The 11,510-nt window shown below is 39.9% G+C and overlaps 4 non-coding genes and 5 pseudogenes across 4 annotated transcripts; all 9 read right to left on the reverse strand.

The window, feature by feature from the left end:
• Positions 1 to 1,336: 1,336 nt before the first annotated feature.
• LOC144514871 (5S ribosomal RNA) lies at positions 1,337 to 1,457 on the reverse strand (annotated as a pseudogene).
• Positions 1,458 to 4,278: 2,821 nt separating this feature from the next.
• On the reverse strand, positions 4,279 to 4,397 carry LOC144514874 (5S ribosomal RNA; annotated as a pseudogene).
• Positions 4,398 to 5,266: 869 nt separating this feature from the next.
• LOC144514878 (5S ribosomal RNA) lies at positions 5,267 to 5,385 on the reverse strand (annotated as a pseudogene).
• Positions 5,386 to 6,257: 872 nt separating this feature from the next.
• Positions 6,258 to 6,376, reverse strand: LOC144514869 (5S ribosomal RNA). The gene has a single exon (XR_013501605.1). It is a non-coding gene; the product is annotated as a 5S ribosomal RNA (ribosomal RNA).
• An 875-nt stretch (positions 6,377 to 7,251) lies between these two features.
• LOC144514876 (5S ribosomal RNA) lies at positions 7,252 to 7,371 on the reverse strand. The gene has a single exon (XR_013501607.1). It is a non-coding gene; the product is annotated as a 5S ribosomal RNA (ribosomal RNA).
• Positions 7,372 to 8,247: 876 nt separating this feature from the next.
• Positions 8,248 to 8,366, reverse strand: LOC144514875 (5S ribosomal RNA). The gene has a single exon (XR_013501606.1). It is a non-coding gene; the product is annotated as a 5S ribosomal RNA (ribosomal RNA).
• An 868-nt stretch (positions 8,367 to 9,234) lies between these two features.
• On the reverse strand, positions 9,235 to 9,353 carry LOC144514870 (5S ribosomal RNA; annotated as a pseudogene).
• Positions 9,354 to 10,232: 879 nt separating this feature from the next.
• Positions 10,233 to 10,352, reverse strand: LOC144514877 (5S ribosomal RNA). The gene has a single exon (XR_013501608.1). It is a non-coding gene; the product is annotated as a 5S ribosomal RNA (ribosomal RNA).
• An 864-nt stretch (positions 10,353 to 11,216) lies between these two features.
• LOC144514872 (5S ribosomal RNA) lies at positions 11,217 to 11,336 on the reverse strand (annotated as a pseudogene).
• Between the last annotated feature and the right edge of the window lie 174 nt (positions 11,337 to 11,510).

Below are 11,510 nucleotides of genomic sequence, written 5' to 3' on the forward strand. Positions count from 1 at the left end.
GTGAGGTTGTTTATTTTAGTTTTAATTAAAGATGTTGCTTCCAAAAAAGTTGCATCCTCCAGTACAGTTTCCTTGTCAGCTCTGTCTCCAGCAAAGGAGGAGTAGCGCCCTCTGGCGATGGTGAAATGAAGCTTTGCAAACCACTGTCTTTATTTTCTAAGCTCTCACTGAGATGGCAATCTCTGTTCAAAAGAAAGGGTTAAAGGAATGGCAATTCAGTGTGTTTTCAGCCCTTTGTTGAACAGAAAGTGGCATCTAGTGAGCTCAGAAAATGAAGACAGTGTTTTGCTGCTTCATTTGACCATTACCATGCTCCCTCTGCTGACGGAAAAGAAAAGCTTAGCACCGGGTATTCCCAGGCGGTCTCCCATCCAAGTACTGAAACCCGGCCCGACCCTGCTTAGCTTCGAGATCAGACTGAGATCGAGGCGTGTTCAGGAGTGGTAGTGGCGCATAGCGAGTGTACCAAAGTGAAAACAAGCTATTTAAAGACGATGAACCCCAGAGGTTCTCAAAACTGTTGAAAGCGCTAGTTTGGGGTTGAGAGTACTCAACTACATGTAATCACACTAGTAGTGCACCTATACATTTTGCAGTAGCTCTCTGGTAGTTCAACTACATTCATCTTCGAACCAACAAGTTGAATTGCTTTTTTGCTCTCTTTTTTTCGGTACTGTAATTAACACTGCTGTATTTTTAAGCATTCTTTCATTTGTTTTGTTCCATATTTATTCATTCATTTAGCCTGTTGCTATATGTATTCTTACATGTATGTATTTCCATGTTTATTTTTTCATTACTGTAATTATTTCTCAATTCTTTTGAACTTTACCTTTACTCAGACTTGAGTGACTTGTCGTCTTCCAGTAAATTTGCATGATCCAAAATGTAGATATCTTTGATTTCAAAAACTATCCAGATCGTACAATCTTGAAGAGCAAGAACGAAAGAATTCACATGGTCAAAATGTCATGAGAACTCCTACTTGAATTGTTGAACACTGTGAGGTTGTTTATTTTAGTTTTAATTTAAAGATGTTGCTTCCAAAAAAAGTTGCATCCTCCATTTCAGTTTCCTTGTCAGCTCTGTCTCCAGCAAAGGAGTAGCGCCCTCTGAGCGATGGTGAAATGAAAGCTTTGCAAACCACTGTCTTTATTTTCAAGCTCACTAGATGGCAATCTCTGTTCAAAGAAAAGGGTTAAAGGAATGGCAATTCAGTGTGTTTTTCAACCCTTTGTTGAACAGAAAGTGGCATCTAGTGAGCTCAGAAAATGAAGACAGTGTTTGCTTTGCTTCATTTGACCATTACTAGCGCCCTCTGCTGACGGAAAAGAAAAGCTTACAGCACCGGGTATTCCCAGGCGGTCTCCCATCCAAGTACTGACCGGCCCGACCATGCTTAACTTCCGAGATCGGACAGAGATCGGGCGTGTTCAGGATGTGGTATGGCCGTAAGCAAGTGTACTGCAAAGTAAAAACAAGCTATTTAAAGGCGGTGAGACCCCAGAGGTTCTCAAAGACTGTGAAAGACGCAGTTTGGGGTTGAGTACTCAACTACATGTAATCACACTAGTAGTGCACCTATACATTTTGCAGTAGCTCTCTGGTAGTTCAACTACATTCATCTTCGAAACAACAAGTTGAATTGCTTTTTTGCTCTCTTTTTTCGGTACTGTAATTAACACTGCTGTATTTTTTAAGCATTCTTTCATTTGTTTTTGTTCCATATTTATTCATTCATTTAGCCTGTTGCTATATGTATTCTTACATGTATGTATTTCCATGTTTATTTTTTCATTACTGTAATTATTTCTCAATTCTTTTGAACTTTACCTTTACTCAGACTTGAGTGACTTGTCGTCTTCCGTAAATTTGCATGATCCAAAATGTAGATATCTTTGATTTCAAAACTATCCAGATCGGCACAATCTTGAAGAACAGAACAAAGAATTCATGGTCAAAGTGCATGAACTCCTACTTGAATTGTTGAACACTGTGAGGTTGTTTATTTTAGTTTTAATTAAAGATGTTGCTTCAAAAAAAAGTTGCATCCTCCGTACAGTTTCCTTGTCAGCTCTGTCTCCAGCAAAGGAGGAGTAGCGCCCTCTGGCGATAATTGAAATGAAGCTTTGCAAACCACTGTCTTTATTTTCTAAGCTCACTAGATGGCAATCTCTGTTCAAAAGAAAGGGTTAAAGGAATGGCAATTCAGTGTGTTTTTCAACCCTTTGTTGAACAGAAAGTGGCATCTAGTGAGCTCACAAATGAAGACAGTGTTTTGCTGATTCATTTGACCGTACTAGCACTCTGCTGACGGAAAAGAAAAGCTTACAGCACCGGGTATTCCCAGGCGGTCTCCCCATCCAAGTACTGACCCGGCCCGACCCTGGCTTCGGATCGGACGAGATCGGGCGTGTTCAGGAGTGGTATGGCCGTAAGCGAAGTGTACCAAGTAAAAACAAGCTATTTAAGGCGATGAACCCCAGAGGTTCTCAAAACTGTTGAGAAGACGCAGTTTTGGGGTTGAGGAGTACTCAACTACATGTAATCACACTAGTGGCGCACCTATACATTTTGCAGTAGCTCTCTGGTAGTTCTTCACATTCATCTTCGAAACAACAAGTTGAATTGCTTTTTGTCTCTCTTTTTTCGGTACTGTAATTAACACTGCTGTATTTTTTAAGCATTCTTTCATTTGTTTTGTTCCATATTTATTCATTCATTTAGCCTGTCTGCTATATGTATTCTTACATGTATGTATTTCCATGTTTATTTTTCATTACTGTAATTATTTCTCAATTCTTTTGAACTTTACCTTTACTCAGACTTGAGTGACTTGTAGTCTTCGTAAATTTGCATGATCCAAAATGTAGATATCTTTGATTTTCAAAACTATCAGATCGGCACAATCTTGAAGAACAAGAACAAAGAATTCATGGTCAAAGTGCATGAACTCCTACTTGAATTGTTGAACACTGTGAGGTTGTTTATTTTAGTTTTAATTAAAGATGTTGCTTCCATGTTGCATCCTCCATTGCAGTTTTCCTTGTCAGCTCTGTCTCCCAGCAAAGGAGTGCGCCCTCTGGCGATGGTGAAATGAAGCTTTGCAAACCACTGTCTTTATTTTCTAGACTCACTAGATGGCAATCTGTTCAAAAAGGGTTAAAGGAATGGCAATTCAGTGTGTTTTCAACCCTTTGTTGAACAGAAAGTGGCATCTAGTGAGCTCGAAAAAATGAAGACAGTGTTTTGCTTGACTTCATTTGATCATCACTAGCTCCCCTCTGCTGACGGAAAGAAAAGCTTACAGCACGGGTATTCCCAGGCGGTCTCCCATCCAAGTACTGACCCGGCCCGACCCTGCTTGCTTCGAGATCCAGGCGAGATCGGGCGTGTTCAGGAGTGGTATGATCGCAAATGTGTACCAACTGAAAAACAAGCTATTTAAAGGCGATGACCCCAGAGGTTCTCAAAACTGTTGAAGCATGTTTTGGTTGAGGGTACTCAGCTGCATGTAATCACACTAGTAGTGCACCTGCCATTTGCAGTAGCTCTCTGGTAGTTCAACTACATTCATCTTCGAACCAACAAGTTGAATTTGGCTGCTCACTCTTTTTCGGTACTGTAATTAACACTGCTGTATTTTTAAGCATTCTTTCATTGTTTTGTTCCATATTTATTCATTCATTTAGCCTGTTGCTATATGTATTCTTACATGTATGTATTTCCATGTTTATTTTTTCATTACTGTAATTATTTCTCAATTCTTTTGAACTTTACCTTTACTCAGACTTGGGTGACTTGTCGATCTTCCGTAAATTTGCATGATCAAAAATGTAGATATCTTTGATTTCAAAACTGTCAGATCGGCACAATCTTGAAGAACAAGAACAAAAGAATTCATGGTCAAAGGTGCATGAACTCCTACTTGAATTGTTGAACACTGTGAGGTTGTTTATTTTAGTTTTAATTAAGATGTTGCTTCCAAAAAAAGTTGCATCCTCCGTACAGTTTCCTTGTCAGCTCTGTCTCCAGCAAAGGAGGAGTAGCGCCCTCTAGCGATAGTGAAATGAAGCTTTGCAAACCACTGTCTTTATTTTCTAGAGCTCACTAGATGGCAATCTCTGTTTCAGAAAGGAGTTAATGGAATGGCAATTCTAGTCGTGTTTTCGCGTTTGTTGAGCAGAAAGTGGCATCCTGATGAGCTCAGAAAATGAAGACAGTGTTTTGCTTTGGCTTCATTTGACCATTACTAGCACCCTCTGCTGACAGAAAGAAAAAACACAGCACCGGGTATTCCCAGGCGGTCTCCCATCCAAGTACTGACCCGGCCCGACCCTGCTAGCTTCCGAGATCGGACGAGATCGGGCGTGTTCAGAGGTGGTATGGCCGTAAGCAAGTGTGCCAAGTAAAAACAAGCTATTTAAAGACGATGAACAGAGGTTCTCAAAACTGTTGAAAACGCAGTTTGGGGATGAGGAGTACTCAACTACATGTAATCACATAGTGTGCGCACCTATACATTTGCAGTAGCTCTCTGGTAGTTCAACTACATTCATCTTCGAAACAACAAGTTGAATTGCTTTTTTTGCTCTCTTTTTTTCGGTACTGTAATTAACACTGCTGTATTTTAAGCATTCTTTCATTTGTTTTGTTCCATATTTATTCATTCATTTAGCCTGTTGCTATATGTGATTCTTACATGTATGTATTTCCATGTTTATTTTTTTCATTACTGTAATTATTTCTCCAGCTCTTTGAACTTTACCTTTACTCAGACTTGAGTGACTTGGCTCGATCTTCCGTAAATTTGCATGATCCAAAATGTAGATATCTTTGATTTCAAAAGCAGATCGGCTTCTTTGGCATCAATCTTTGAAGAGAACAAAGAACCAAAAGAATTCATGGTCAAAAGTCATGAACTCCTACTTGGGTGTTGAACACTGTGAGGTTGTTTATTTTAGTTTTAATTAAAGATGTTGCTTCCAGTTGCATCCTCATTACAGTTTCCTTGTCAGCTCTGTCTCCAGCAAGGAGGAGTAGCGCCCTCTGGCGATGGTGAAATGAAGCTTTGCAAACCACTGTCTTTATTTTCTAAGCTCACTAGATGGCAATCTCTGTTCAAAGAAAAGGGTTAAAGGAATGGCAATTCAGTGTGTTTTCAACCCTTTGTTGAACAGAAAGTGGCATCTAGTAGCTCAGAAAAATGAAGACAGTGTTTTAACACTTCATTGACCATACTAGCTCCCTCTGCTGACGGAAAGAAAAAGCACAGCACCGGGTATTCCCAGGCGGTCTCCCATCCAAGTACTGACACGGCCCGACCATGCTTAGCTTCCGAGATCGGACGAGATCGGGCGTGTTCAGGGTGGTATGGCCGTAAGCAAGTGTACCAAGTAAAAACAAGCTATTTAAAGACGATGAACCCCAGAGGTTCTCAAAACTGTTGAAGACGCAGTTTGGGGTTGAGGAGTACTCAACTACATGTAATCACACTAGTAGCGCACCTATACATTTTGCAGTAGCTCTCTGGTAGTTCAACTACATTCATCTTCGAACCAACAAGTTGAATTGCTTTTTTGCTCTCTTTTTCGGTACTGTAATTAACACTGCTGTATTTTTAAGCGTTCTTTCATTTGTTTTGTTCCATATTTATTCATTCATTTAGCCTGTTGCTATATGTATTCTTACATGTATGTATTTCCATGTTTATTTTTTCATTACTGTAATTATTTCTCAATTCTTTTGAACTTTACCTTTACTCAGACTTGAGTGACTTGTCAGATCTTCCGTAAAATTTGCATGATCAAAAATGTAGATATCTTTGATTTCAAAACTATCAGATCGGCACAATCTTGAAGAACAAGAACAAAGAATTCATGGTCAAAGTGCATGAACTCCTACTTGAATTGTTGAACACTGTGAGGTTGTTTATTTTAGTTTTAATTAAAGATGTTGCTTCCAAAAAAAAAGTTGCATCCTCCAGTACAGTTTCCTTGTCAGCTCTGTCTCCAGCAAAGGAGGAGTAGCGCCCTCTGGCGATGGTGAAATGAAGCTTTGCAAACCACTGTCTTTATTTTCTAAGCTCACTAGATGGCAATCTCTGTTCAAAAGAAAAGGGTTAAAGGAATGGCAATTCAGTGTGTTTCAACCCTTTGTTGAACAGAAAGTGGCATCTAGTGAGCTCAGAAAAATGAAGACAGTGTTTGCTTTGCTTCATTGACCATTACTAGCGCCCTCTGCTGACGGAAAAGAAAAGCTTACAGCACCAGGTATTCCCAGGCGGTCTCCCATCCAAGTACTGACCCGGCCCGACCCTGCTTAGCTTCCGAGATCTGACGAGATCGGGCGTGTTCAGGGTGGTATGGCCGTAAGCGAGTGTACCAAGTGAAAACAAGCTATTTAAAGACGATGAACCCCAGAGGTTCTCAAAACTGTTGAAGAGCGCAGTTTGGGGGTTGAGAGTACTCAACTACATGTAATCACACTAGTAGTGCACCTATACATTTTGCAGTAGCTCTCTGGTAGTTCAACTACATTCATCTTCGAACCAACAAGTTGAATTGCTTTTTTGCTCTCTTTTTTTCGGTACTGTATTTAACACTGCTGTATTTTTAAGCATTCTTTCATTTGTTTTTGTTCCATATTTATTCATTCATTTAGCCTGTTGCTATATGTATTCTTACATGTATGTATTTCCATGTTTATTTTTTTCATTACTGTAATTATTTCTCAATTCTTTTGAACTTTACCTTTACTCAGACTTGAGTGACTTGTAGTCTTCCGTAAATTTGCATGATCCAAAATGTAGATATCTTTGATTTCAAAACTATCCAGATCGGCACAATCTTGAAGAACAAGAACAAAGAATTCATGGTCAAAGTGCATGAACTCCTACTTGAATTGTTGAACACTGTGAGGTTGTTTATTTTAGTTTTAATTAAAGATGTTGCTTCCAAAAAAAAGTTGCATCCTCCGTACAGTTTCCTTGTCAGCTCTGTCTCCAGCAAAGGAGGAGTAGCGCCCTCTGGCGATGGTGAAATGAAGCTTTGCAAACCACTGTCTTTATTTTCTAAGCTCACTAGATGGCAATCTCTGTTCAAAGAAAAGGGTTAAAGGAATGGCAATTCAGTGTGTTTTCAACCCTTTGTTGAACAGAAAGTGGCATCTAGTGAGCTCAGAAAATGAAGACAGTGTTTTGCTTTGCTTCATTTGACCATTACTAGCGCCCTCTGCTGACGGAAAAGAAAAAGCTTACAGCACCGGGTATTCCCAGGCGGTCTCCCATCCAAGTACTGACCCGGCCCGACCCTGCTTAGCTTCCGAGATCGGACGAGATCGGGCGTGTTCAGGAGTGGTATGGCCGTAAGCGAGTGTACCAAGTGAAAACAAGCTATTTAAAGGCGATGAACCCCAGAGGTTCTCAAAACTGTTGAAGACGCAGTTTGGGGTTGAGAGTACTCAACTACATGTAATCACACTAGTAGTGCACCTATACATTTTGCAGTAGCTCTCTGGTAGTTCAACTACATTCATCTTCGAACCAACAAGTTGAATTGCTTTTTTTGCTCTCTTTTTTTCGGTACTGTAATTAACACTGCTGTATTTTTTAAGCATTCTTTCATTTGTTTTGTTCCATATTTATTCATTCATTTAGCCTGTTGCTATATGTATTCTTACATGTATGTATTTCCATGTTTATTTTTTTCATTACTGTAATTATTTCTCAATTCTTTTGAACTTTACCTTTACTCAGACTTGAGTGACTTGTCGATCTTCCGTAAATTTGCATGATCCAAAATGTAGATATCTTTGATTTCAAAACTATCCAGATCGGCACAATCTTGAAGAACAAGAACAAAGAATTCATGGTCAAAGTGCATGAACTCCTACTTGAATTGTTGAACACTGTGAGGTTGTTTATTTTAGTTTTAATTAAAGATGTTGCTTCCAAAAAAAAAGTTGCATCCTCCGTACAGTTTCCTTGTCAGCTCTGTCTCCAGCAAAGGAGGAGTAGCGCCCTCTGGCGATAGTGAAATGAAGCTTTGCAAACCACTGTCTTTATTTTCTAAGCTCACTAGATGGCAATCTCTGTTCAAAGAAAAGGGTTAAAGGAATGGCAATTCAGTGTGTTTTCAACCCTTTGTTGAACAGAAAGTGGCATCTAGTGAGCTCAGAAAAATGAAGACAGTGTTTTGCTTTGCTTCATTTGACCATTACTAGCGCCCTCTGCTGACGGAAAAGAAAAGCTTACAGCACCGGGTATTCCCAGGCGGTCTCCCATCCAAGTACTGACCCGGCCCGACCCTGCTTAGCTTCCGAGATCGGACGAGATCGGGCGTGTTCAGGGTGGTATGGCCGTAAGCGAGTGTACCAAGTGAAAACAAGCTATTTAAAGACGATGAACCCCAGAGGTTCTCAAAACTGTTGAAGACGCAGTTTGGGGGTTGAGGAGTACTCAACTACATGTAATCACACTAGTAGTGCACCTATACATTTTGCAGTAGCTCTCTGGTAGTTCAACTACATTCATCATCGAACCAACAAGTTGAATTGCTTTTTTGCTCTCTTTTTTTTCGGTACTGTAATTAACACTGCTGTATTTTTAAGCATTCTTTCATTTGTTTTGTTCCATATTTATTCATTCATTTAGCCTGTTGCTATATGTATTCTTACATGTATGTATTTCCATGTTTATTTTTCATTACTGTAATTATTTCTCAATTCTTTTGAACTTTACCTTTACTCAGACTTGAGTGACTTGTCGATCTTCCGTAAATTTGCATGATCCAAAATGTAGATATCTTTGATTTCAAAACTATCCAGATCGGCACAATCTTGAAGAACAAGAACAAAAGAATTCATGGTCAAAGTGCATGAACTCCTACTTGAATTGTTGAACACTGTGAGGTTGTTTATTTTAGTTTTAATTAAAGATGTTGCTTCCAGTTGCATCCTCCGTACAGTTTCCTTGTCAGCTCTGTCTCCAGCAAAGGAGGAGTAGCGCCCTCTGGCGATGGTGAAATGAAGCTTTGCAAACCACTGTCTTTATTTTCTAAGCTCACTAGATGGCAATCTCTGTTCAAAGAAAAGGGTTAAAGGAATGGCAATTCAGTGTGTTTTCAACCCTTTGTTGAACAGAAAGTGGCATCTAGTGAGCTCAGAAAATGAAGACAGTGTTTTGCTTTGCTTCATTTGACCATTACTAGCGCCCTCTGCTGACGGAAAAGAAAAAGCTTACAGCACCGGGTATTCCCAGGCGGTCTCCCATCCAAGTACTGACCCGGCCCGACCCTGCTTAGCTTCCGAGATCGGACGAGATCGGGCGTGTTCAGGGTGAGTATGGCCGTGGCGAGTGTACCAGAAGTGAAAACAAGCTATTTAAAGACGATGAACCCCAGAGGTTCTCAAAACTGTTGAAAGACGCAGTTTGGGGTTGAGGAGTACTCAACTACATGTAATCACACTAGTAGTGCACCTATACATTTTGCAGTAGCTCTCTGGTAGTTCAACTACATTCATCTTCGAACCAACAAGTTGAATTGCTTTTTTGCTCTCTTTTTTTTCGGTACTGTAATTAACACTGCTGTATTTTTAAGCATTCTTTCATTTGTTTTTGTTCCATATTTATTCATTCATTTAGCCTGTTGCTATATGTATTCTTACATGTATGTATTTCCATGTTTATTTTTTTCATTACTGTAATTATTTCTCAATTCTTTTGAACTTTACCTTTACTCAGACTTGAGTGACTTGTAGATCTTCAGTAAATTTGCATGATCCAAAATGTAGATATCTTTGATTTCAAAACTATCCAGATCGGCACAATCTTGAAGAACAAGAACAAAGAATTCATGGTCAAAGTGCATGAACTCCTACTTGAATTGTTGAACACTGTGAGGTTGTTTATTTTTAGTTTTAATTAAAGATGTTGCTTCCCAAAAAAAAGTTGCATCCTCCGTACAGTTTCCTTGTCAGCTCTGTCTCCAGCAAAGGAGGAGTAGCGCCCTCTGGCGATGGTGAAATGAAGCTTTGCAAACCACTGTCTTTATTTTCTAAGCTCACTAGATGGCAATCTCTGTTCAAAGAAAAGGGTTAAAGGAATGGCAATTCAGTGTGTTTTTCAACCCTTTGTTGAACAGAAAGTGGCATCTAGTGAGCTCAGAAAATGAAGACAGTGTTTTGCTGCTTCATTTGACCATTACTAACGCCCTCTGCTGACGGAAAGAAAAAGCTTACAGCACCGGGTATTCCCAGGCGGTCTCCCATCCAAGTACTGACCCGGCCCGACCCTGCTTAGCTTCCGAGATCGGACGAGATCGGGCGTGTTCAGGAGTGGTATGGCCGTAAGCGAGTGTACCAAGTGAAAACAAGCTATTTAAAGGCGATGAACCCCAGAGGTTCTCAAAACTGTTGAAGACGCAGTTTGGGGTTGAGGAGTACTCAACTACATGTAATCACACTAGTAGTGCACCTATACATTTTGCAGTAGCTCTCTGGTAGTTCAACTACATTCATCTTCGAACCAACAAGTTGAATTGCTTTTTTGCTCTCTTTTTCGGTACTGTAATTAACACTGCTGTATTTTTAAGCATTCTTTCATTTGTTTTGTTCCATATTTATTCATTCATTTTAGCCTGTTGCTATATGTATTCTTACATGTATGTATTTCCATGTTTATTTTTTTCATTACTGTAATTATTTCTCAATTCTTTTGAACTTTACCTTTACTCAGACTTGAGTGACTTGTCGTCTTCCGTAAATTTGCATGATCCAAAATGTAGATATCTTTGATTTCAAAACTATCCAGATCGGCACAATCTTGAAGAACAAGAACAAGAATTCATGGTCAAAGTGCATGAACTCCTACTTGAATTGTTGAACACTGTGAGGTTGTTTATTTTAGTTTTAATTAAGATGTTGCTTCCAAAAAAAAGTTGCATCCTCCGTACAGTTTCCTTGTCAGCTCTGTCTCCAGCAAAGGAGGAGTAGCGCCCTCTGGCGATAGTGAAATGAAGCTTTGCAAACCACTGTCTTTATTTTCTAAGCTCACTAGATGGCAATCTCTGTTCAAAGAAAAGGGTTAAAAGAGTGGCAATTCAGTGTGTTTTCAACCCTTTGTTGAACAGAAAGTGGCATCTAGTGAGCTCAGAAAATGAAGACAGTGTTTGCTTTGCTTCGATGACCATTACTAGCTCCTCTGCTGACGGAAAGAAAAAGCACAGCACCGGGTATTCCCAGAGCGGTCTCCCATCCAAGTACTGACCCGGCCCGACCCTGCTTAGCTTCCGAGATCAGACGAGATCGGGCGTGTTCAGGGTGTTATGGCCGTAAGCGAGTGTACCAAGTAAAAACAAGCTATTTAAAGGCGATGAACCCCAGAGGTTCTCAAAACTGTTGAAGACGCAGTTTGGGGTTGAGGAGTACTCAACTACATGTAATCACACTAGTAGTGCACCTATACATTTTGCAGTAGCTCTCTGGTAGTTCAACTACATTCATCTTCGAAC

The sequence above is a fragment of the Sander vitreus genome, unplaced genomic scaffold, assembly GCF_031162955.1.
Source record: "Sander vitreus isolate 19-12246 unplaced genomic scaffold, sanVit1 ctg728_0, whole genome shotgun sequence".
NCBI classification, from domain to species: domain Eukaryota; kingdom Metazoa; phylum Chordata; class Actinopteri; order Perciformes; family Percidae; genus Sander; species Sander vitreus.